The sequence below is a fragment of the Podarcis vaucheri genome (genome assembly GCF_965113315.1).
Source record: "Podarcis vaucheri genome assembly, chromosome: 9".
NCBI classification, from domain to species: Eukaryota; Metazoa; Chordata; class Lepidosauria; order Squamata; family Lacertidae; genus Podarcis; species Podarcis vaucheri.
Genome location: NC_138767.1, coordinates 30,740,284 through 30,766,779, shown reverse-complemented (window position 1 = coordinate 30,766,779; position 26,496 = coordinate 30,740,284). Strand labels below are relative to the sequence as shown.

General features: G+C 41.0%; 2 long non-coding RNA genes across 2 annotated transcripts in view; one reads left to right on the top strand and one right to left on the bottom strand.

The window, feature by feature from the left end:
- Window positions 1-1,076: 1,076 nt before the first annotated feature.
- LOC309540341 overlaps window positions 1,077-26,496 on the bottom strand; it is a 157,148-nt gene continuing 131,728 nt past the window's right edge. Inside the window, exons 4-7 of the long non-coding RNA XR_014223193.1 lie at window positions 24,620-25,019; window positions 13,700-13,773; window positions 12,096-12,399; window positions 1,077-1,298 (exon numbers count right to left, since the gene is read on the bottom strand). This is a non-coding gene — a long non-coding RNA (uncharacterized lncRNA). The remainder of the gene's footprint in view (window positions 1,299-12,095; window positions 12,400-13,699; window positions 13,774-24,619; window positions 25,020-26,496) is intronic.
- On the top strand, window positions 1,286-26,471 carry LOC309540343. The gene is made up of 5 exons (XR_014223197.1): window positions 1,286-1,703; window positions 16,994-17,137; window positions 18,889-19,081; window positions 24,737-24,949; window positions 25,721-26,471. It is a non-coding gene; the product is annotated as an uncharacterized lncRNA (long non-coding RNA).

Below are 26,496 nucleotides of genomic sequence, written 5' to 3'. Positions count from 1 at the left end.
TAGCAGTTCGAAAGCATACCAGTGCAAGTAGATAAATAGGTACCGCTGTGGTGGGAATGTGGTGTTTCCGTGCACTCTGGTTTCCGTCACAGTGTTCCGTTGCGCCAGAAGGGGTTTAGTCATGCTGGCCACATGATCCGGAAAGCTGTCTGTGGACAAACGCCGGCTTCCTCGGCCTGAAAGCGAGATGAGTGCCGCAACTCCATAGTCGCCTTTGACTGGACTTAACTGTCCAGGGGTCCTTTACCTTTTTACTGATACTTTCCTCCTATTTCTTAGTGGCCCCATTATGAGTTCATTTCTGTCGGCAACACTCACCACCCAAGTTTGCTATTAGAAGGAGTGATTTAGACAGGGGTAGGCAACCGTATCCCTCTGCATATGCCAAAGTGGGGCAGTGACATCCTTAAGGCCAGCATTATAGGTAAAACAATAAACTTGCTGAAACAATGAAGTAATGAGTAACTGATTGTTTTGAGCAAGAAATTGCTTGGTGCTCTGTCTGCCCAGTTTATAAATCATTGACAAGCCCTGTTATGCAAGCGACCACTGGTGCTTAATGTAGCCTGAATGTCAGCTTGTTAGACACAATCTGTTGATCTTTCCTCTGGGCCATGTGTGTGGAGGAGGGTTGGGGAGGAATCAATGGGATGTTGTAGAGCTAATAAGCATTTAATCACTTTAGACAATCCAAGTCAGCTAAAGAGATAGACCTGAAAGGTGCCGAAATGTAAGCACCTTCTTCCTAGTGGGTCTGGATACATCCAGAATAATTAGATAGGAAGGCTTTTTCAAGGCTGCATGTACAGTTACTTGGGTGGAAAACCCATTCCATTCAGTGGGAAACTTACTTTTGACTAAATATATATAGAAGCAATATGAATGGGGCAAGTGAATTTAGAAAATAGCAGATATTTTTACTGACTCATCAACCAATTCATGTAAAAGAGCAGGTTTTTCCATCCTTACATTTAATACCTGTCTAATAAAAGGCAAACTATTACTATGTAACTGCCAAAGTTAGTCTCTCTGAACAACAGAGACACCTTCTGTGTCCTAGAAAAGTCACCACCAGATCACACATATCAAAATGATTTTATTTAAACCCCCCCCCCCCACTTCTCATACATGTGTTGATCATCCCCAACAGTTTTCTTAGGAATGCGCGAACTCACTTTTTAAAAATCAAGAGGCTCACTCCAAGGAGGAAGACAATTGCAATGATTATCTCTTTCTGATTTGGCTGATGGCCTGATAAGAGTTCAGCTTTATAAGCAACATCTGTCTTTGGAAAGCAGCTTTCGAAAAAGAAAAAAATCAAAGATTAGGAAAGGGGTTGGAGGCAATATCAAGTCTATGTTTTGTAGTACAAACACAGAGAGTTACATTCCTATAGATACTTAACATGAAAATGGTCCTGAGCACACTAGCTCTTACTTCCAAGTAAACGTACTGCACAAGTGATGGTGGTAAATGGCTTCTAAGTCAATAGTGTTAGGTCCACTGACCATGCAGGGAATTATTATCATCATGCATACTAATAGCAAACTCGTTGCCTGAGTGCCTATCATTACATAACCAAAATGGCACTTTCCACACACAGGAAGAAGGTGGCATCAACAGGCATGAGGAAGGTTGAAGGTTTTCAGAAGTATAAGAAAGGGAAAGAGGGGCATGTTCATTTCAGTGAATCATCTTCCCAGGTATGGTAGACCACCTGGGCTGTGAGTTCTGGAAGACCTGCTTCCTGCCTTGCAGACCTTTTTATATCCTATGTCCTTTTAAAATGTGGTGGGGGTTTTTTGGAGGGGGGGTATTGGGTTGATGTTTTTATTTTGATTTTATATTTTGTGGTTTTATATATTGATTTTCTTCTGTGAAGCACCCTGAGACCTCCGGCTATAGGGCAGTATATAAAGTCTAATACTAATACTGTACTACTAATAATAAAACCTGGTCTGGAAGTGGCCCCAGCTACAAAAACTGTGGCTGTTAAAGAAGCCAGTGACTATCTTGGCTGACTCTTAATGCAGACCCAAGTCTTAGAGCCCGAGCTATGAACTACAATTGGCAGGACTGGCAGCAAAAGCAGCAGATATGTTCTGCATATAATATACTATTTCATTCTCTTGTTTATGTTTATGTTTAAAATGTGCATTTTTATATTTGACTTCCTTTAGTAATGTTTTATTTTGTAATCTTTAAGATAATATTTTAATTCTCTGTTTATTGTGTTGCCTTGACAGTATACTTTATATCTGACTTTCTCCAGTCATGTTCTATTTAATGTGCTGCAAACCACTTTGAGACTTTTTCTTAAAAATATAAAGTGGTGTAGATATGAACTGATTAATAATAATTGATAACAATATTCGTTAGATGGGTGAAGTGTGAAGCAATTTATCTTAGATCCAGGTTTGTTGGCAACCAAAAGAACACAAAACTTGTTTTTTAATTGTTTTTGTGAGTTGCATTAAATGTTTTATGCACACTGCCTTGTGAGCTAAAGTAGCAAAGTAGTATATATGTTTCATAAGCGGGACTTGACAGGCTTAGAAACAAGAACTTTGCTTAAAACAAGCTGTTTACTGGGTTGAAGTTCACTCCCACTGCTTTCTTCCCAAATACCATTTTATGTGTTGACACAAAAGTATGATTTGAATGCTTCTCAGATGAAAAGGTGCAAGACAGGCATTCTATATAGTTAGCAAGCAGCTAATTTTCTCTCTGTACTCTGATTTTCCCTTACATTATTACCCAAAGGTTACAGTTTTTTTCGGATACGAAATAAAACACTCAGCTTCTGGGCATTAACAGAGAGAACATGAAAAGGTCACCATGGTGAGCTCATAAGTTCTGCATTCATAACTTGCCTTTCAAAGCAAATAGCCACAACTGCAAAGGCTATTGAAGTAGATCAGTCAGAGCGGCAGGAAATTGTTCACAGCATGATGCACATTTTCTCCTTTTTATTATCACTGTTTTCATTCATAAAGGATCACTTTAATAACCGACAAAGGAAGAAGCTGCCAGGACAACTGAAGTATGCTGCCTCATGCTGTGGCTAAAAGCATTGGTACTTTGTTACTATGAGTAACCACTGCTAAAAATGCTACTGGGGGACACCATTATTTCCTGGTATTAGGACAACATTACCTCCATTTTGCAAAACATGCATATCTATTTGTGGGAAATGAGGGATCCTCTGTGCTACTCCTCATTGGCAATCCTTTAGCTACATGATGGATCACTTTCCTTCACATCTGGATCAATTTTTCACATGCAGCTATGAATGGCAAACAGTGGAAGGGTGCAATTGTAATTGAGCAAACCATCCCCCCCAAAAAAAATCATCAGAAAACTAGCTAGCAAGTCATAAATCAATTCTGGCAAGTGGGATATGAAAATTTGGCCATGGTGTTTAGCCAAGACCACAATTTAACCGGCATAACTTTGTTTAATAACAAAAGAATGTTATTCAGGTTGCAAAATTTATGTAAATATTGCCTACATGCAAATACATGTACATGCAGTGCACACAGAAAAATGTACTTGAACTGTATTTTTGTTATGAACATTTTAAAAAAGAATACACACATAAAAGTAAATTCTAGTTTTTCACACAGAAACACACAAACCAATATACAGCTACCCTAGGTTTTGGGACTTTAAAGTGTTGTGCAGAAATTCAGTATATAACAGCCACTCCAATGTTATCAATGTTATTCACATTATTTATGTGAGCCAAGAGGCTAACTAGGACAAAGGAACTTTATCATAAGTAATAATAGACCAAATAACAATGAATAATAATAATTGAAATAGTAAAAATTATTGACTAATAATGAAAACAATTAAAACAAAGGACAATTGATCCTACAACATTTTGCAAAGTATCATTCAGAAGCACACATTTGCAAACATTTAAGTCAGGGCTTTTTCAGCCAGAACTCACCGGAACTCAGTTCCTGCACCTCTCAGGTGGGTGCCATTGCCATTCCAAGAAAACAAGGTGTTCATGGTGAGTTCTGGCACCTCCCCTAACCCTCCATAAAACCCCAACAGTGGAAGAAAAGTCCTGTTTGACCAGTATTTGACAAGAACCTGTGATCTATCAAGTATCCCTAAAAAGTAAATCTCTCCTTTTGAAAGGATTCAATAAGTTCTTCCTGAACTCTCCCGGCTTGGTAAAACTAACCAGGTTGAACAAATCTCATAGAACTGGAAACTACAAGAATTTTGTCCACAACCTCAGACCACATTAACTGAAACTCATGTAGGCAATTGCAGCTTTACTGAAACACCAATAAAAGGCAATTCTGCAGTGGAAACAGAAAAGTTACAGCTTTGCATACTGTCATTTCCTAAGGAAATGAGGACTTTAAAATAAATAAATAAAACACCCTGATGATTCCTGAGACATTAGTTTATAATACTGCCAACTACATTTTACAAATAGCTCAATCTTTCAAATCCCTCTTTGACAATGATAAATTAACAGTGCTTATAGCTCCAGACAATGTATAATTACCAATTATTTGCAGAATAAAGAGTGAGCAATAGAAGCACATAGTCATGCTGTAACACGTACTACATGCTCAGGAAGAATGTGCCACTGTTTCAGGCAGCCGCCTCTTTTGTCGTTTGAAAATTATGCAAAACCATTTCTTCAGCAGATTTTAATTGCCATTACAATGAAACTGCATTTCATATGTTATCTTTGCAGCTTAATATAATGGTTAGCCAATGTGCCTTTGTGCAGTTTTTCCATATATTAGAAATTTTATTTTTAATATTGCTTTTATTATTGTCAAAGTGCAAATCAGTCAAAATAGACAACAAAGAGACACATAAATATAAATAATATTTATATTCAAAGACCTAGAAGTTCAAAAGTTAAGAATAAAGTAGGCCTCCCTTTCATGTAAAGACAAGACACGTTAGGGAGGGAAGAACAATGGAGAAAGGAAACCAGCATTAGTTGAAAGTTTCTGAAGAACAACAGCAGAGATTATTCTATGTGGAATTAAAGGGGTAATTCTGTTAGTGCTGGCATCAACTAGCCAAGTGACGGAAGGGGGAGATGTTATTCAGCAACCTAGCTGAGTAGCATGTTTATTGAAGTTGCATGTGCTCTAATTGTCTGTGTAGTTCTGAGGGAGTTTTGCTCTGTATGTTTAATTGAATATCTACCTGCTATGTACAGGGCAGGAGGTAAGAGAGAGAGGAAACCTCTCTGTTTCTCTGTTTTTATTCAGTTTCCTTAGTAAAGTGTAATCAGTATTTCTTTTCTCTCTGGACTCCATCTGTGTTATTTAAGTGACTTTGCTAACAGAGAAAAGCCAGTGAAAAGAGCCGTGTCTTGAAATACTTGACAGTGCAGTAACAGAGAAAGAGAGTCGGGTGTCAGGTGGAAGGGCGTTCCAATTGGATGAAGCTTAAGGGAAAAGGGAGCTAGGCATGGAATACAGTAGTTTAACAACAACAACAACAAAACTTGATAGCCATAGAACAGGGATGTCCCTTTAGCTGTTGTTGGACTACAACTCCCATCATCCCTGACCATTGGTCATGCTGGGTGGGGCTGGTGGAAGCTGGAATCCAACATCCAGAGGGCCACAGCTTCCACATCTCTCCCATAGAGGAATAGGTCCAAAGACGACTATATGGAGAAAGAGGAGAAGTTTATCTATAAAGGAGGAAGACCTTGGAGGCATTTGAAAGTAAATCTATGAAGTGGACAATGAAGGTAAAATGAGAAGAGAAACCAGTTAGGAGGATAGAATGTGAGTGTTGGCTGAAAGGAATCAGTGCAGAAACCAAGGGTCAGGAACTCCAGTATGAAAACAAAAGAGCAAACTGAGGATGATTAGGGTTGATCCAAATGTTCCACCCCATCATTCTACCCGGATACTGTACTGAGGTCCAGCACCGAGGGCCTTCTGACATTTCCCTCACTGTGAGAAGCCAAGATGCAGGGAACCAGGCAGAGGTCCTTCTTGGTAGTGGCACCCACCCTGTGGAAGGCCATCCCACCAGATGTAAAAGAGAACAACTACCAGACTTTTAGAAGACATCTGAAGGCAGCCCTGTTTGGGGAAGCTTTTAATGTTTGATGCATTACTGTACTTTAATATTTTGTTGGAGGCTGCCCAGAGCGGCTGGGGAGGCTCAGTCAGATGGGTGAGGTATAAATTATTTATTATTATTATTAGTTGTAGTAGTAGTAGTAGTAGTAGTGGTAGTATTCAAACTCCTCCTATGTGGAAAAATTGTTTCTATATGGTGGTGACATTCCACATGATAGAAGCAGCATTTAAAGACTCTTCTCTAACTTGTTTCACCAAAATGGATGGATATTCGAAACCTATCCATTGTATATCATTTTACATGCAGTGAATTTTGAAGGGAGGGGAAGCAAGCAATTCTTTATATAGTTTCACAGAATCATAGAGCTGAAAGTGGGAAGGGACCCCAAAAGTCATGTAGTGCAACCCTTGCAATGCAGGTTTCTGGAGTGGTGTGAATCCAAGAAAGAACCATGCAAGAACAGTGTCTTTAAATCAGTTTTTAGGCACCACTGAGAAGTCATGTTAGTGCATGATTTGGCATGCTTCATGCACAGTTTCAATCTCCCTTCATTTAGGCCACATTCGTACATACTCCTGCAACACAAGAGCTGCTTCTTCGCAGCATAGGCCCTCCTGTTCTCATGTTAATTGTTGGAAACAATCACACCAGTCCTTCCCATCCAACAGTAGTCTTCCCTGATACTTTCAGACACTGCTTATGTGGACATCTCCTCCAGGCCCTACCTATAGAACCAAATATCAGTAATGGCATTCTTTTTTAAAAAATAATAATAGTTGTCTCTTATCACTGTGAAGAATCAATTAAGGGAACTATAAATCCTCTTGATACACTGCTGCACCTCATTCTCAAGGGAGTTAATATTAGACATGCATATTGTGGGATTCCCTTTCAGCGATATGACACGTTCCCGTTCAGCGCAGTAGTTATAATGATTGCTGATATCCACCACAGTTCTTGGTCATGTCAACACTCCTCAAAGGAGTTAACTCGACTGGTGGCATACAGCTGGAGTTCTAACTACTGTCAGAAAATAGTAATGTATAAGAGGTCTAATTAGTCTGAAGAGCGCTGGTGTTTTTCTTTTTGTCATGGATTATACTAATCTTCTCAGTGTGTGCTATATATGCAGTCGTTGGGTTGACTCCAAAGGGCCTCTTGTGAGAGTGGGAAATAGACTCTGCGCATACAAGGGGGTGCCCCTGATTTGTCTCAATTCCTTTCTCAAGATGCAGCCACATCCCACACTAAGAATGGCTCAAAACTGTCAGCATTGCATGGAAGAGATTCAAGCACATAGATGTGAAGAATTTGGGGAACTGTGGTTTAGCCCAGGCTTCCTCAAACTCGGCCCTCCAGATGTTTTGAGACTATCATTCCCATAATCCCTGACCACTGGTCCTGCTAGCTAGGGATCATGGGAGTTGTAGGCCAAAAACATCTGGAGGGCCAAGTTTGAGGAAACCTGGTTTAGCCCCTCACGGAGCTCCAGTTCCCAGCACCCTTAACAAACTACAGTGCCCGCTTTGGGTGGGGAAATGTACTTTAAATGCACTTTAAAAGTCTGGTGTGTACACAGCCTAGAATTGTGCAATTAAAGTGAATTAATGGGTTCTGTTGCTCTAATCCGCTTGAAGAAGAAAAAAAGAATGGGACTCCTTGAGGTTTGGAAACTTAATGGGAAATGCACTGAAAAGTGTGGGATAAGTGAATGACTAGAGGAAAGATGTATGTCCCGCAAGCAAACCACAATTAATTTAGGATAAATGTTCATTGTGATATAGCCATCCCATAAAGAAATCAGAATGAATGCTCAGTGAAGAATGGATATAATCTAACCTCCAAATCAGGATGAATGTGGAATAAATAGATCTGGAAAAGTCCCAACTTTTCAGAGGGCTGCAGTAGGATGGAGAAGATGGGAAAGTTGTCTTCCACGGGGAAAATGTCTGCTCATAACTCTTAGGATCCAACCCAATATCTGTGGCTTTCTTCAACAAATGAAAATGCAAGAAAGAATTGGTTGTATCCAACAGTTACATGAGTGGAAAGCAGCTTATGAAACAACTCTTTCCTCTCACCCTCCTGTGCCCCACTGGATATGTCCAAAGGCATGTTCAGAGGGTTAGGGTGGGTTGCTGTAGGATTGGAACAGGAGAAGCATGACCCAAAATATGTGCTTACATAATGGGAGGGAACCAATGTACATCTATGTAGTTGGAGCCTTAGAGTTCACTTGCAGCAACATATATTTAGGATGAGGTCCCAGATTCTACCAGCATAGTCCACAACGGAATTAAACCAAAGTACTTGGATTAAAATGGATTGTCTTGCTGAAGTCAGCAGAGCTAATTCAGCTAAAACCAAACTAACGTTGTTGCCAACTGAGGTGTTAAATGCTTACATTGTATTTGGAAATGCAACAGTGGCTATCAAGTAATTTTGTACTGGTTACAGTTTTACCTTCCTTCTAGATATAAACTAGTTTAATTAATATCAGAAGGATATAACTGATTTGGAAGCATTCCTATTAACTTCTTGGTTTTAAACCAGGACTTTATAATGTACTTCCAAAGAACCCAACCCAGGCCAGCTGTTTTCAGAAACAGACATTTCTTATCTTTCAATATCATTCATTAGAGCATATTAGGGGATGGAAGGAATGCCACAAAACAACAAGGTTTCTAAGTTCCCAGAAGATTTGTTACAAATTCTAAACCAAAGTAGTTCTAGGCCTTAATTTATGTAGACATTTTCCCCAGATATTGGCAGGAGAAGGGGCTTTTTCCTCAGCTAGTGGTAAATATTATATAAATAGAAATTGCTAAAATCTCAGATTCCCAACAACTGGAAATCTTTTTCTGCTGCTCTTGATCTCAAAAGCTGAAACTTCTTCAAGATGACATTAATGTCTCATCTACACTTTGCTAAAATAATAAGGAACGTCCATGTAAATCTACAGGACCGTTTATATTCTACACAACAGTAAGGCATCTTCCCATAATATAAAACTTTTCTGTCAGCAAATCTTATTGTGAATATGTCTTAATCTTAAAGGGGGGGTGGCTCAGTGCCAATTCACACGTCTGGTGAAAGCATTCTGCACCAAAGATGACCCAACGAGAGATTGATGTAGCTTGGTGACAGAAGCCAGGGACTCCTTGTTCAACTCTTACCTGACCCACACATTCACTGATTAGCTTACAATACAACCCTGTGCAAAGTCTATTCAGAGGTAACCCCCAGTGAGTTAAATGGGACTTCTTGGGAAGTGTTTATATTAGGGATAGCTCAATGTGGTGTCCCCCAGATGTTAATGGATTCCAACTCTCAATGGATCCAATCACAATGGCCAGTGGTTAGGGAGGATTGGAACTGTAACCCAACAACATCTAGAGGGCACCATGTTAGCTATCCCTGATATATAGGATTGCGGCCTTTAAAGCCATGATTGTTTCAGCCTCAGTGCACCCCCACCCCACCATGTGCAATATTGGGCATAATAATGTGGGCATCTTGTAAGGATGATTGAGATGAGAAAATACTTTGAATATGCAGAAATAGATCATATGTAAGGTATTATAATAGGACCGCGGGTGGCGCTGTGGGTTAAAGCCTCAGCGCCTAGGGCTTGCCGATCGAAAGGTCGGCAGTTCGAATCCCCGCGGCGGGGTGCGCTCCCGCTGCTCGGTCCCAGCGCCTGCCAACCTAGCAGTTCGAAAGCACCCCCGGGTGCAAGTAGATAAATAGGTACCGCTTACCAGCGGGAAGGTAAACGGCGTTCCGTGTGCTGCGCTGGCTCGCCAGATGCAGCTTTGTCACGCTGGCCACGTGACCCGGAAGTGTCCCCGGACAGCGCTGGCCCCCGGCCTCTTGAGTGAGATGGGCGCACAAACCCCAGAGTCTGTCAAGACTGGCCCGCTCGGGCAGGGGTACCTTTACCTTTACCTTTAAGGTATTATAATAGTGTTTGTGCATCTATTGTATTAGGATAAAGTGGTGGTGTTGGTGTTATAGTCAGGACAAAACCATCTCAGCTACATAAACTGGGCTATAGCTCAGTGGGAGAGATCATGCTTTGCATATAACAGGTCCCAAGTTCAATTCCTGAGGTCTGCAGGTAGGTCTAGAGAAACCTTCATGTCTGGTACCATGGAGAATTGCTGCTGGCTATTGTAGACAATAGGACGCAGGTGGCACTGTGGGTTAAACCACAGAGCCTAGGACTTGCCAATCAGAAGGTTGGCGGTTCGAATCCCCGCGATGGGGTGAGCTCCCGTTGCTCGGTCCGTGCTCCTGCCAGCCTAGCAGTTCGAAAGCACATCAAAGTGCAAGCAGATAAATAGGTACCGCTCCGGCGGGAAGGTAAACGCCGTTTCCATGCACTGCTCTGATTTGCCAGAAGCAGCTTAGTCATGCTGGCCACATGACCTGGAAGCTGTATGCCGGCTCCCTCGGCCAATAAAGCGAGATGAGCGCCGCAACCCGAGTCGGTCACAACTGGACCTAATGGTCAGGGGTCCCTTTACCTTTTTATTGTAGACAATAGTGATATAGTGAAATCAATGGTCAGTGTCCTTCCTATATTTCAATGGATTACGGTTCGAACTACAGTGGTACCTTGGTTCTCAAACAACTTGGAACCCAAACACTGCAAACCCGGAAGTAAGTGTTCCAGTTTGAGTGTTACGCTTCCGATTTGAGTGCCACACTTCCATTTTGAGTGTTACGCTGAGGTCTGTCTGTTTTTGCTATTTATTTTGTGTTTTTGTTTCTGCGGCTTTTTTGTGACTGTGGAACCCAGTTTGGCTACTGATTGATTGGTTGATTGTGTGTGACTGCAGTACAGTGGTACCTCAGGTTACAGATGCTTCAGGTTACAGACTCCACTAACTCAGAAATAGTACCTTGGGTTAAGAACTCTGCTTCAGGAGAACAGAAATCATGCGGCAGCAGCGGGAGGCCCCATTAGCTAAAGTGGTACCTCAGGTTAAGAACATTTTCTGGATAAAAACACACTTCCAGAACGAATTAAATTCTTAACCCGAGATACCACTATACATTGTTTATTTCTTTCTTTTATGGATCAATGGTCTCGTTAGACAGTAAATTGTTAAATTGCTCTTTTAGGGTTTGTTTTTAAAAGTCTGGAACAGATTGGTCCATTTTGCATTACTTTCTATGGGAAAGCGCGCCTTGGTTTTGGAACATTTTGGTTTTGGAACAGACTTCTGGAATGGATTAAGTTTGAGAACCAAAGTACCACTGTATATAATTTTTCCTTGGCCAGCTAAATGTCATCAAGAAATATGTCATTAATTTATAAAAATGTGTATATACTGCTGTATCGTAAATAGATATCATATATCATAGCAGTTTGCAATATAAAAACATAAAACCAAACAATAACATCATAAAAAGTTAAAAACAAGTTAAAGGCAAAAAGAAATTGAAAGCAGACATCAACAGACCATTGTGATTGATGTACTCTTAATTGCCTGCATAGGCCTGGCAGAATAGAAAAGTTTTCAGCAGGCATTTAAAAGTTGGCACATAAGGCACCCGCTGAATCTCTGTTGGCAAGATTATTCCACCAGACTGGGCCAATGACACAAAAGGATCAGTTTCTCATTGTAGAACCCAATCCAAAATTGGTTTAATGAGAAGTTAAGCACTATTCAGCCCTACTCACTTTAATGTGAATTGTTTGCTAAAGTATTAGGAAATATTCAAAGATGTGATTAACTTAGGTCAGCAGCCTTAGATGAAAAGAGCCATTCAGATGTTGGTTGAACAGAACTTATGGACTAATGGCAATGGGTCCTTAACATGTTTTACTTGCTGTAGTAGGTCTACAATGACCGCCTGCAAGGGATTTCAGCCTAGCTAGTCTCCATCCGATTCATATATCTGATGAAGACAACTGCAAGCAAAATCAGTGCATGGCCAAGTTCTCACATTTCGTGCTGAGAGGAAAGGCTCCAGATTTTTCCAGGACCACTTACTCAGTACATCTGATTATGTGCTACAGTGTCAAAATGTGACTGCAGTCAGCTGCCTTGTAGGCATGCTCTTATCCTTTGAGACACACAGAGCAACAATTGCTTCTTCCAACCTTCTGCATCAGACTGCATCAATAGCAGTTTGATGCATATTGCAGCTGGATGTCTGAAAAGTGCTGCCAGAACTCGAATGCTTCCTCTGTGGCTGGCTGTCCTCCTTGACAGTGATGGGCTGGAAAATCTCAGGAGAGGATCAGTGCTCAGGGCATTCTGGCAATTCCTGGGTTGGCCAGGGTCCAAGGTGGAGCTGCAGAATTCATTGAAACAGAATATGGAAGTTGACTGTCAAGCAGTCATAAAATCCAAATCACAATGTAAAATACAATAAATACAAAAATAAATTGCAATTAGGTTTAATAACCTTCTGTATTTACGCGATCTAATGCATCATTGAATCTAATGTGCACCTCAATTTTCAAAACCTTGAAAGCAAAGAAGTATTTGCTGGCACCATCAAATCTAATGCACACCCTAATTTTCGTGACATAATTTGGCTAAAAAAGGTGTGCATTACATCTGAGTAAATACAGTAGTTTATATGTTCTAATTACGCTAAACAAGACATTGGATAATAAATGTAATATGAATTTCTAATTGAAAGAGTATCCCTAACAAACTGTTAGTCAATCAGTATTATTATTATTATTACTACTACTACTACTACTATTACTATTATTACTATTATTATTCTTCACTTTCTCAGTCCCTTTTCAGTCAAATCAAAGTCTCCCATACAGTACAAAAGCACTAAAAATAAAGCATTAACAACCACAAAGCATTAAAAATAGTGTTCCATAATTGTAATATTGCGGGCCCAAGGTGCAGAGGAACCACTGGCAGCAAGCCCCAGGTGAAATTGCAATCAACACAGGACAAGCATTTGAGATTTGTGTGGCCGTGCCTTCCTTTTATGCCCAGGGAGTGGACCAGAGTAAAACCTGTGTGTGTGTAGGTTTCACCTAGGTCCACTCGCTAAGCCACACCCCCAAGCTCACCACAGTTCTTAATAAATAAAATAATATACTGAGGACATTGTTTTTGTTTGTTACTATGTTGTGTATTTTTGTGTGTTTATATTGTAAACCGCCCTGTGATCCTCGGACAAAGGCTGGCATAGAAAACTAATAAAATAATGAAGTAAATGGTGTGAAATTGCTTGGGTACTATTCATGTTGAATCAAGGGTGCTATTTACTAGTCAAATACTAAAAATTTTAATAAGGCTTCGGCATGATATGAATGTGTAACTTGCATGTATCTTGAGCACAAACTTAAGTATTGCTCTTGTATTCATATGGCAGTGAATCACACTTTCATTTTGTGTGATGAAATGGTTATATCTCGCACAGCATACTGAAAAATCCAGCCTAAAAGTGAGCATAGAGTGGTAACTGTGACTGGGGAAAATTCTGAAGTGGCCAGAAGAGCTGGTGGATGGTATTGAAATATCAAATTTAAAAGGGGGAAGAAGTGCCTGCATTTTAGTGAGTGGCACAAATCGCAGTACTTAAGCCAAGGGAAATGAGATGAGAGTGTTTTTGTACTTACGATTATGTGGCTATGTGGCCAAGCACAGTAATGGAAAACGCTGTGGAATTCAGAGACTCGAATCAACTCACCATCTGCAATAGCAATATAGTTCCAGGAAAGATAGCTGTTCAGTCTTGTTTTGCTTTTGTTTCATAGTGGGATGGTGTAAGATTGTTGCAGGAAGTAGTGAATTGCTGAGAGTGTGGACTTGGGCAGACCCAAGAAGAAAACACTAAAATGTGAGTGATTTATTTCAAGCTACAGTAAGAAGAAACCTTTTCAGGCTTGAAAACTGTCTTCAGATCTGTGAAATTCATTTTGCTAAGTATGTTTAGATATACGGTATCTATACTATTTAAAATTCTGTGTTGAACAGATGAAGTCAGGTTGAAATGGTTCTACCAAGATAACTTCTGAGTCCTGGATAAATTATAATTTACTGAGAACAGTTTCTGTTGGTAGGTCTTGTTTCTTCATCAATCTTTTTAAGCCTGCGAGCACATTTTGAATTTTGGGAATGTGCGATGTGTGCCAGTCACAAAATGGTAGCCAGGGTACGTGTGATGTCTGCCATAGGAATGTGGTGAAATACAAAATGGCAGCCTTAGGGTGTGGCATAACAAAACATGGCTGTCATATCTAGAAGAGCAGAAAAAGAGACAGAACAGTGTAGGCATGCCATCTTGTGGCTTTATGAGGGGCTGTTTACTGAGACCCTTTGCAGGCAACCATAGGAGGCAACGGCAGACTCTGGTTGGGCAATCCATTGTTTAAAGCAATAGTTTTACATGATTGCAAAGGCATCAAGGCATATTAATACTAGAAGGGAAAAAGCAACATTTCCAGGTCCTTTCTAAAAGCGATAAGAAAAGAGAGGCAGTCTAGTGGAAGGATCGGAAAGGACAGTCAGTAAAAAGGCCCCTTTTCCTGTCAACTGCAACCTTACTATGAAGTCAGTAGAAGCGCTCTGGGAAGGCTATTGATGGAGATCTTACCAAGTAGGCTTTTGTGGGATAAAGTGGTCCTTTGTGTACTCTAGTTTCCATTTAGGACTTTAACAGATAAAATATGCACCTGTCCAGTGCTATTTTTCTAGAATAAGAGGTACCAGAACCAACCATGAACACCTCCCTTATTCTCTTAGAATGGCAATGGCGCCCAGTAAGCTGCAGTGATTCAGCTGCCCCACCATGCAAAGAGGGTACAGTCTCCTTTAAACTAGTCTGACTATACCCTGCCCTCCACCAACACTGCTTCCACCATTTGCAGACAGAGAATGCCTTTCAATTTGGATATCAATAGGCACGTGTGGTCATAAGCCAGATAGGGATTGGCACATCAGTTAGAGGTGGGCAAATCCATTTTGGGCTAAAAATGCAAGCTGGGCATCCAGGAACAACGCTGGTTTTTTGCTGCCTATTACTAGGTAATACAACTAGTAAGGTTGTATAACATAGCAATAGCCACATTATTGCTAGCTGTAGGGAACACATCATGGGGTTTTTCTGTTGGATATAATATGGGCATGATATATTGGATTGTGGAAGGATAATTTCAATAGGCAAATGAATAAGTTCAGATTTCCACTCTCACACACACCTGCCACACACACAAAAAGGATTTGGACATGAGATATTGTCCACCTTGGCCATATATATCTTGTAAGTGGTTTGTTGAGTACAAAATCATTGCCTTCTACAGACACTGGCCGGTTCATGTTAGACTATAAATGTAATGCAAGTAAAAGGTTACATGAAATCCAATGCAAATACAATTTCATCTTGAACAGCATTCTTAAGTATGAATCTAATTGAACTGTGAGCTCTCCAGCAGTCATTTATTATTATGATATATCCGTTCCGTTAAAATAAGCTTTCATGGAAATGGGTAATTGACTTTATTGTACTTTTAACCAAAGGCAATTGACTGGAAAATAGCACTATCATTTAGCCTGATCTTTCATTTGGATTGCTAAAAAGTACATATGTAAGAGAAAGGGCAACCATTAATTGATAGCTTAAGAGGGCTATTGTGTCCTTGACAAACTATTACTACTGCTGCTGCTACTACTACTACTACTACTACTACTACTATAATTGTTAACCCAAATGTGGGGTGGTCAGCTTTGTGAAAGTGCTCCTCAGAATTTAGTCACCTACCTTTAAGGATGATAGGAATAGGCATGAGGCATCTTATTATGTACATGAAGGTACTCCTTTTCACATACTTAACTCAATGTAAAGACATCAGGCAGGAGGGCCAACAGAGCAATGTTATGGTGGGGCTAGTGGTGTGCAGTCCTACTCCCTCCAGTTATTTACTTTATTGATGGATCTTACATGGTTAGGAACAGTGACCTCTGAGAGCAGTACCAATTTGTGCTGTGCTATAATAGTGGGTGCTCCCAGTTTTGAGCTTAATATTGCAAATGGGTTGCTGAGATTTGGGATAGGGGTCATTGGCAATAGTGGGTGGTTGTTGTTTCTCTCTCTCTTAATTTATGAGATATTCCCCAGGGACAATTAATCCAAATTAAAGAGGGGAGAATATAGGCTAGCATGTTAATGATGATGCCGTGTGGATGCTGGCGGAAATGCACACATGAGGAGCAACACCCTAACAATCAGAAAGCACCCTAGGCTACCAGAAGTTGATATGGAGAAAGAAGTTGGATCTGGGCTTACTGCAAGGCCTAATTCCTGGCTTTATGTATCTGCTAGTCTGTTATTACCTGTTAGTACCAGGTCTTAGATTACAGGGCTGTATATAACTAAGACTTTTAGCAAGAAGTAGCACTATCCACAGTGGACTATATTTCATTGATGGTACATTGGAGCAATTTGATCTGGGAACTGTGAGTGATGATGTACAGCAGAATTATTTTTGCAGAGCTGAAGTCTTCATACATCTATTTTTCCGGCAAAATTCAGCTTTTAGGTGAGATTACTTCCTCCCATGGAAGTAATCCTGTTCATAAATGCAACATGTTATTTGAACTCTAATCATATAATTAATGCTCTCCATCAAATTCCAAATAAGTAAGGCCTTCATTGGTGTGAGTGAACATAAACTGAAGTTCACCAGATTCTGTTTTATCTGGTTTGAGGAATCACAGCTGGTTGACCGGAAGAAAAAGATTATGAAATGTAGATGCAGAGGTTACTGTTATCTAGACTAGTGCATTCCAGGGCTAGCCCTTCTTTTAAGATTTTGAGGAGTGTGAGGGAGAAGCAGAAATATTTCTTTGTTGAAACATCTCCAAGAATTGGAGTTTTATTCCAGGCTTTTCTTCCCCTTTCTCACCATCTCCAGGTTCCTAATTCTCACAGAAAGGCAGAAATTTTGAACAAAACATGATTTGCCACCTACTCAACAGATTTTACTAACAATATAATGACTTTGAGGCTGCTCTCTGAATTGTGACTTTTTTCTAATGACTGCTCTTCTTGACAGAAGGTATGGGGGTGGGAGAGAGTTTGTATTTCAAGAAAGGCATTGTTAACTCAGCACTAAACGTATTTATTTGGAAGCAAAAAACCTGGGTGTTTAGGATCATAGTCTGAAGCCCTCACTCCCTACACCTGACCACCAACAGCTTAAGCAGTATAACACTATCCCACAGAGTCACATCAAAGGCTTTTCTAGATGCAGTTATACACAGCGAAGGCACAGTGGTTCTCAGGCTGATGCTCTTCCTCATCCAGACAACATTCTCCCACCTAACACATCAGCTTATAGGAACCTCCTCCTCCCCCCCCCCCCGATCTTAAACCACAGTGTTATTTTCACCAGCATGTGCATTTTTATGCACACTTTCCCCTAGCATATGCTCTTTTGCACCCACTTCTTGGCAGGAGAACTGTGTTTCAGTTCGTGTTATCTTTCACAAAGTGCAAAGCAGTAGGTTCGCCTTTAAATACGAACTGAATCCAATGATTCCACTTCCCTAGCCACAGCCATTGACAGGCAGAGCCAGCTCCTTATTGGCTGCCGGCAGATGGGGAGCTGGCTGAGGGCAGACTAAGGCCATGGGCCAGTGCTCCATTCGCCCTACTGGGCCAGCCCCTGTTATTCCACAAGTGTCACAGAGGATTGTGAGCTATGGCAGATGAGGCAACTCCAGAGATTCTCTCTGTAAGATTCCCCTGAAAGTGATATATATGACCCACTCCTCTGTCCCACTCAGCTTTGCCAAACACATAGGGTTTCTTCTTGGGAAAAGCAAGTAATTTAAAGCCAAGATTTTGCTCACTCTGGCTCCCAAAACCAAGACTGAAAATAAAAGCAAGCTGACCCAATAGCTGCTATCTGAATTGTGTGGGACATTTCAGAGAAACACTCTATTGTGCACTTCAGCCTGAGAAGATATATTATGCAAGGAGAAGGGGACATAGTAACTCCAGAGACACCCCTCTCCCTTTCTGCTAAATTGAGCATAGTACTGCCTGTGTTTCAGTTTCTCAGAGTGCTTTCTGCCATCTGTTTTTAATTTTTCTTTAATTTCCATTCATGGCCTTTGGACTACTCCCATGTTCAGAAGAAAACAGCAATTAAGGCTAACATTATCTGGGTGCCTCTTCCAGGCTATAAACTTAAAATTGTTGGCATAAGCAAATATTCCGTATCAATCTTTTACCAGCGGACCAATGTTGTTTTCTATTATTTTGCTTTGCAAACACATGGGCAGAGATGCCCCCAGTACTTTCATACTAGTGCTGATATGTGAAAATACTGGAATATTCATTCTAATTCTAGCCTAAAGCCTGCTGCAGTCCAGCCAGCCATGGAAAAGAATGTCCTTCATAACAGCTCTGTGAAGGCACAACATAGATTCTTGCCAATTTGTCAGATGAACAGAAAGGAAGCATCATTCCAGAGGTGACCCTAAGTGCCACCATATAAGCCTATCACACTTGTCACATATTAGCATGACACCCACCATACATGTTTTAAGGCAGGAGTGGGGAATCTGAAGACCCCCCGACTAGCCTTGCTTCACACACTCTTTTGAGTGTTTTTGCCTGCCTGGAATGTGTCACTGACCCCTGATCATGACTCATAGGAACTAGAAAGGGGTGTCTGTATAACTTGAGCTACACTGATTGCTCCATCTATTTTACCTCTGCCCCACCCATGAGAAGAGAATGCTGCCTTCTTCAGATGTCTCAGCCCTGTTTTAAAGTCTGTAATGCATCACTCTGTTTCAGATACGCAATGATTGTGGTTTCACCGACTAATATTGTGAGCATAATCCAGTCAAAATCAAGTCCTATTGCTACTAATGGAAAAGTGGTGACCGTTTGCTTAAGTTGGCAATGGAAACAAATGGAACTGGCAAGCGTTGTTTAGAGGAGAGGTGAGCAAGAATCTTCCCAGTCCGACCAAGTTTACGTATTTCAGGTATGTCCTACAACCTGTTATTCCATGTGCAAGCAACTAGAATGATTGACACATTGTTGTTGATTCCAAATCCTCTTCTGGAGGACAAAAAAGTTTGCAAAAACATTCATAAAATGAATGCCAGCTTGGCTCCTAGCCTAGATATGGTCCGTTTGCAAGCTATTACCTCCATTGACCCCAATGGAATTTAAATTTTTTTTTTGGCAAGCAATAATAACATCTGGCTGCATGTGGAAATGATCCTTGATGCCATCCAGATGTGCTATTTGAAACAATAAATGAAACCTTTGGGCCACAAGTGTCCAGTTGCTAGTGGACCTACAGTACTACAGTACTACAGTTTTTCTCACAGATATTTACAGACTTGTTTCCTCTACCATATTGATCTGTGGCATTAGAAGCATGGTGAGAACTGAATAGCTACTGTAGACAGTTAACCTCTTGTTAACTACTCTTATCTGTATTGTTTTTAACACTCGATTGGGAGCCGCCCAGAGTGGCTGGGGAAACAGATGGACGGGGTATAAATAATAAATTATTATTATTATTATTATTATTATTATTATTATTATTATTATCTCTTTCATCCCTCACTTCCCTCCTCTCCTTTGCAGTTTTCCATTCTCAAAATGAGGACTATAAAAATTTTAGGTCAATTATGATCAGCTTACCAGGAAAAGATACGGAAAGTGTTCTCCTGCTACCACTGTGTCCATCCACCTTTTCCTCTTGCTAGGGTTCCTGAGCTTTTAACAGCTACATATCTGGCAAGAAATAAACAAGTACTGCTTTCACAGCATAGTGAACAATGAAGATGAGTCTATCCATTGACTTTGTGCCTTCCAAGAAGCTAGTAGATGTACACAAATCCTGTCAGTGGGGCAGAGATAGCAATTCTGATTTATGTACTTGCTCATTTTAGAGTATGTCAGTATTGATGTGAGTCATACTGATTAGATGCAGAACTGTTTGCGAAGTCAAGGCTGCATTTATTCTAGGCAAATAATATTAAGAAGTTCTTATAAAAGAGAAAGGACATATAATTTGACATGTAACTGATCAAGATCTTGTACCACTCAGCTTTCTCATGTTGAAGAAAACAAGAGCACATATCAGGATCATTTTATTAAGCGGCTTTGGAGAAACAATTAAGTTTAACATTTACTTCTCATTAGGATTCAAGATACAGCAAAACAACCCCTTCTAACTGAAATGTTGGTACATCTTTCAGAAAATATTAAGCATGCATTAGCTTTGGAAGTTGGGTCTTGGTTTTGAAACACTTTCTTGATGGACTAGCATTACAAAAGTGATTTTGAATAAATATGCAATTATAATGAATTTCCAGAAAGCATTTCCGCCCTGCCCCCAATTAACAATACAAAGAAAATTATTTACAGGGGATTCTTTGGTCCAAAATAAACTTTTCTTAATCTCAAATACAGGCTTGCTTTCCACAAACTATGGCTCTTTCTCGCTCTCTCACTCTTTGTCTTTGTTTCCCAGTATTCCCACATCCTCTGAATAATCAATCTTTCCTCCTCTTGCCCTAGGAATGTACAGTAGTAGAATGATGCTGCAGCAATCCATTTTGATTAATTTTGAGATTAGATTCTGTTTTATCACAGATTAATTGCAAACTGCTCTGGGCTGCACTTCCAGAGTTGTGCAGAATTATAAAGATATTTGAGATTTTATGCAAAAAGTATGCAGTTGAGAGGCACGAAAATTCTTCTGCAAAATCCCTCTGTCTTTGAGGGTTTTCATTCCCACTGCCTTCATTCTGAATAGGGGGGAAAGAATTAATTGTCATTGCCCAAGAATGACTTACAATACTGCACTACCGACTTAATTTCCTGCCACCACTCTACAGTGAAATTTCCACCCTGATCCAGTTATGGTTGTGTATAGTTAGTTACACATGAGCAGTTGGGGCAAAGTAGGGTATGTATTCAGCTGTACATCACATATCCCAATCCACATTCTAAACCAGATCATCAACTTCAAATTTGCCACCTAAGCAATGGGGAAACATTTGCTCTTCTCTGAACACCTACACCCTTGTGAATATTGTTCTGCCTTTGCACCCATACAAAAGGGTGCAAAAAATACAAAAGGGTTCTTCTCAGGGAGAAAAACGCCTATGCACTGACACACAAACACACACAGTTTCCGCACTCCTTAAAAACGACTTGTCTCTATGGTATTCATTGTGCCCAAATTAATAAATCACTGAAATTCCCAGTGGGACTGAAACTTTGAGAGGTCAAGCTAGAGTGGAAGTAGTACAGATCAGTTTCTCACAGACACGCTATTAGAACATCTGTTTGTGTCCTCGATGCCTATTAAAATGTTTACACTGCTAATTGTAGGCATAGCATAGCTACCTTTTTGTATTTTTGTTTTTCTACCAACCTCAGCAGCACAACATCATATATCTAACTTAGGCCAACTGTCAGCATGCCAATTAGTCAATGCCATATATATTTGTATCAGGTACATTCATTTGATAGATGGTCAAACTCACTGGAACTAATAACCTATGAAAATGCTTTGCTAAGACTATGCCCATATCAATTTTCAACGGCAATGTCTTAGTTTAAGAAACTGATTTCTTGACATTTCCATGTACAGGAATTTTATGTGCAACACAGACACACATGTTGGGAGATTTTACACTAGTCTTATTATGCTTTAGTAACAATGGTGTGCTGTAGTTTGGACCTCATTATTTACTAGATTTTCAAATAAGGCTATTCCTGCTAAGCATCAAGCTTCTATAAGAACTCAATTTGCCTAAATCTTTTTGGTTCATTCAGCTTGTGTCTATATCAGTGTAAATTGTTTCAAAAATGGTAGCCAATTAGAATTACAATGCAAAACTAAACTAAACTATAAACAGTTGTAAAACAAAATAATATTGCATCTTTTTAATTTTGTTACCAAGGCAACTGACAACCCTTTTCCAGTCCCTTATTACTGACACTGCAAATGATAATGCAGACCCTCATTCAACCTATACATTAACTCCTATCTTCATTATATCTATTTGTGGCCTTGCCCACTAAGTTTGATCTACCTGCTCAGTTCTGGTTTGCACTGAGCTCAGCTTGTACACTGAACATGCCCCATAAGCCAGGGCCACATTTCATTGGATACTACAATTGGACACTGACCCATTCTAAACAAAGGAGATGTGTAAACTGCTTCTCATTGTGAATGGAAAAAGTGCCTTTTTATTCCCATAGATGTTTGGGGGCTGATGTGAGATTTGCCTACACATTTTTGTGGTCCTTTTTCTGCTCTTCTATATGTGACAGCCTTTTTTGTGTTATGCCCCCACAACAGTCATTTTGTGTAATATCAATCTCCCACTCACACACAGAGAGAGCACTCATTTTGTGACTGGCGCCCCCAACACTTTCTGAGGATTACAAATGTACCCAGTGGTCCAGAAACATTGGCAACTCCTGCCTTAGAGCCCCATCACCTCTCTTTTTGAAAATAAAAGACTTACCGTATTTTTCGTCCCATAGGACGCTCCGTCCCATAGGACGCACCTAGTTTTTTGGGGGGGAAATTAAGGGAAAATTTTTTTCCCTTTATTTCCCCCCCAAAAGCAGGTCGGGGAAACCAAACCAGGTCAAGGAACAGCGGAATGGCGGCGCTGCGCCTCCCTGCTGTCCCCCGAGCTTGTGGGGCTGGCCCATGTCTGCCCGGCGCGAGGGGCGCTCTGCTTCAGGGCGCCCCTCACGCTGGGCGGCAGGCTGCTATCCGCAGCGTGGGGAGCCTTGCGGGGAACTCCTGCAAGGCTCCCCACGCTGCGGATGTCTGCCGGGCGCGGGGGGCGCTCTGCTTCAAGGCGCCCCTCGCGCTGGGCGGCAGGCTGCTATCCGCAGCCTAGACATCCCTGCGGGACCTCCCGCAGGGCTGCCTAGGCTGCGGATGTGTTCCCGAAGCCTGGAGAGCGAGAGGGGTCGGTGCGCACCGACCCCTCTCACTCTCCAAGCTTCAGCAAAAGCCTGCATTCGCCCCATAGGACGCACCCAGATTTCCCCTTCATTTTTGGAGGGGGAAAAGTGCGTCCTATAGGGCGAAAAATACGGTACTCCCTGTATAATGACTCTGGGAATCATTCCATAACAAGAAACACAAGAGAAGGGTTGTAGTGGTGTGTTCAATGCCTAGCATCTCCAGGCACCCCTGTCTAAAACCTTGAAGAGCGTATTTTTATCAGTTAAAGTAATGCTGATGAACCAATGATTTGACTCAGTATAAGGCTGTTGCTATAACCCATAATAACCCTGAATTGACACTGTTGCCCCATTGTGACTATTTCTACACAATCTCATTTCTCTCTATGGGACTAAACTGTTGAGTGCTTTCTTAGCAGCCATGAAAATGTTTAATTAATTTGCTTTTATAACTTGAGTAAAAGCAGGCTGTTAATTTCAAGATTCTGATCCTTGTTATATTCAGCGCCTCAGGCCTTGTCTGCCATGCAGGTACATTCAGTAAAATAAACACAAACACAGTTTCCTCATCCTACTCACTTCATTTCAACCCAAGTAACCTTTGCATCAGCCTTAAATAAGAGCTAGAGGATGCTTCTAGCAAAATAAGTTACTGACCATATCCTTGGCTAATAAACACCTAGGCCTGTGGCCTGTAGTTTATTTAGCCTAGGATATGGTTATTGCTCATTAGGAGAAAATACCCTCAAGTTATTATTTAACAATCTTTAGCTGGGGGAAAATTGGGGGGCGGGGAGAGTAACATATGGTCCAGCTGTCCACAAATTCACCTGAAAAGGTTGTATCAACACCTTTAGCAAAAGCTGCCTCAGGCAACACATAAAAACATGGAGAAGTCAATACACCCAGAAGAGCTGAATAAATAAAAATAGTAGTGGTACATTTAATGTATACCTTTCATTCCAAGGCACCTCTACAGCCTAGAGAAATTTCATACTAGACATAAATGGTAGTACAGATCAGGAATGAAGAATCCCGACAGTGAGGGTTTCAGGGGCAATGGTATTTCAGTGTGCAGTTGTTGTCAAGTTGTTAACTATGTGCCAGCGGCGTAGCGTGGGTTGTCAGTGCCCGGGGCAAGGAAAGTAATTTGCGCCCCCTAACCCGTGGATTCGCGCCCCCTAACCCGTGGATTTGCGCCACCTAACCTGTGGATTTGCGCCCCCTAACCCTAACCCCCAGATGTTGCGCCCGGTGCGGCCGGCCCTCCCTGCACCCCCCACGCTACGCCACTGCTATGTGCTCCTGTGAGGTGAGCCACAATCTCACTGTATGGTATGTCAACACACTCTCATAGTTGCCCTTCTGTGACTTTGGATATTGTAGCTCTTCATGTGAAACTTCTCACGGTTTCCTCAGTTTCACATCCTGCTGACGACCCAACCACAGATCAAATCAGTGGTTGGAGGGGTTTGTAACTGTAGTAATTTCACAGAACCTATCACTTTGGAAGGGCTGCTACCCAAAGGCAAAGAGAACACCTGCAAAGGAGAACAGGACTCACCTAACTGGCAGTGGGAAAACAGAGAGGACTGTTTGGCTCTTGTTTTGTTAGGTAGATCGTGTTTAAATAGCCACATTCAGTTTCCATTCACGTTGCATGTATATTCTGTCCCTACAGCAGAGAAGAGAAAATACAGTTAAAAGGTGTTTACAAGCCAAGTCAACCCTGTGATTTGCTACTTGTGTTCATTTTTTGCTTGAGAGGCACACACCTATAGCAGACTTTAAGTCGGCATTCCACAGCCATGAAGAAATTTCTTGTTTGTAAACCAAAGAGGAAGAATTATAAGCCAGACACTTACATCACCTGACAGATGTGTTTCTCAATCACGTAAGTTTATTTAAGGCTTCCCCCCGACTTTTCTCTCTCTCTTTTTTTCTTTAACATGAATTGGAATGTGCTAGAAAAGTGGGGAGAAAGTAGAAAATAAAAGGAGGAAACACATGCTGCATTTTTTTTAAAAAAAGTAATTAATTGACTCTGCTTTCCTAGCTGCAGTGTCAGAACTACCAAGTCCTCCTCTGTGTCTGGAAGTAAATATATTTTCCCTACACTTGTCCGAAACTCTATAGCTACTGGTAGAACGGTAACACATAACAACATGGTAGCGACACATAAAGCTGTCAGTCTTAAAGGGAAATGGATGCCAAAGCTGAGGGGGTAAACAGACTAAATCAATTTGAACATGCATGTTAAGGTCTGTGAAAGGGCAGAGTTTAGTGCTGCTAGGCTGAAAAGCATTTGTCTCTGTCTCGTTGTATTTCCCTACCATGCAGCAGAATACACCCATAGGCCTCTTGCTTGGCTCCAGTCAGGCTCCGTGGCTGATTAATGACAGCTGGAGGTGTCCAGTAATTTCCTCACCTAATAATAAACTACAGTCCAAAAAAGAGTGGTTCCCTCAGGCCCGCCTTTAACAGAACTGTACTCGCCACCAGTAGAAAGCCAATTACCATGTCTGAGATAAGGCACATTTAAGCAGCTTTCCAGGGCCATTTAGTTGGCTTTGGGCACCTCGCCTTTGTCTACTAGGTTCAGATAATGTCTGGGTCAGTTATATAATGACCTAGTGTTCCAAAAATATCTTTGTCATCCCTGCAGGACAGAACCTAAATTGGAGGGCTGTCTCGTCTAAGCACAGATCAAACGGCCTACAAGCAGCCACACCAATGTAAAAAAAACACACCAATGGCCTCCGCTCCCTTATTCTTTTTCCCAGGGTCACCAACTTACACAACGATGACTACTGTTTCTAGGGCTTAAGCAATCAGTCTGCCTCACAACATCTTACCCGAAGGGGCCCACTAAAAGATTTTATAGGAGAATTTATTCTCCGCAAGAACTTTTCCAGATTCTGTCAGCAATGAAAGATGTGTGTGTATAAAATATGAAGTTAATAAAGGTTGCATTATTTAAAGGGGAGATCTCTTTCCTCATAAAATACTAATTTCTGCATTAACAAGCATGCAAAAGTTGAGTAAATTAATCATGTCCTTAAACATAAGCCAACAGTCCCACCCTCTGCTTTGCCCTGTGCTGCACTACCTTACGTTCCAGAGACGTCGACTTGATTTATTCAAAGAAGCTTGCATGGACTTCTAGAGGTGGGGGAAATGGGCCTGAAAAGCATAATGTGGCTTTTTTAATAATAATAATAATAAAGTTAAAGAATATAGAAGGTTTAGCTGCAACAACATTTCTACATACTTGGAAGCGGTGTACTTTAAAAATCAAGGTATTAGTACATTAGCTTGTATGAAGAGGAACCCAAGATATTGTAGGACAAAGAATAAGTTGAGCTATTTGGATGCTCTGGAGTGAAATCTTGTTTTGGAATGAAGTGTACAAGAACCTGAGGAGGAGGCAAATACAAGATT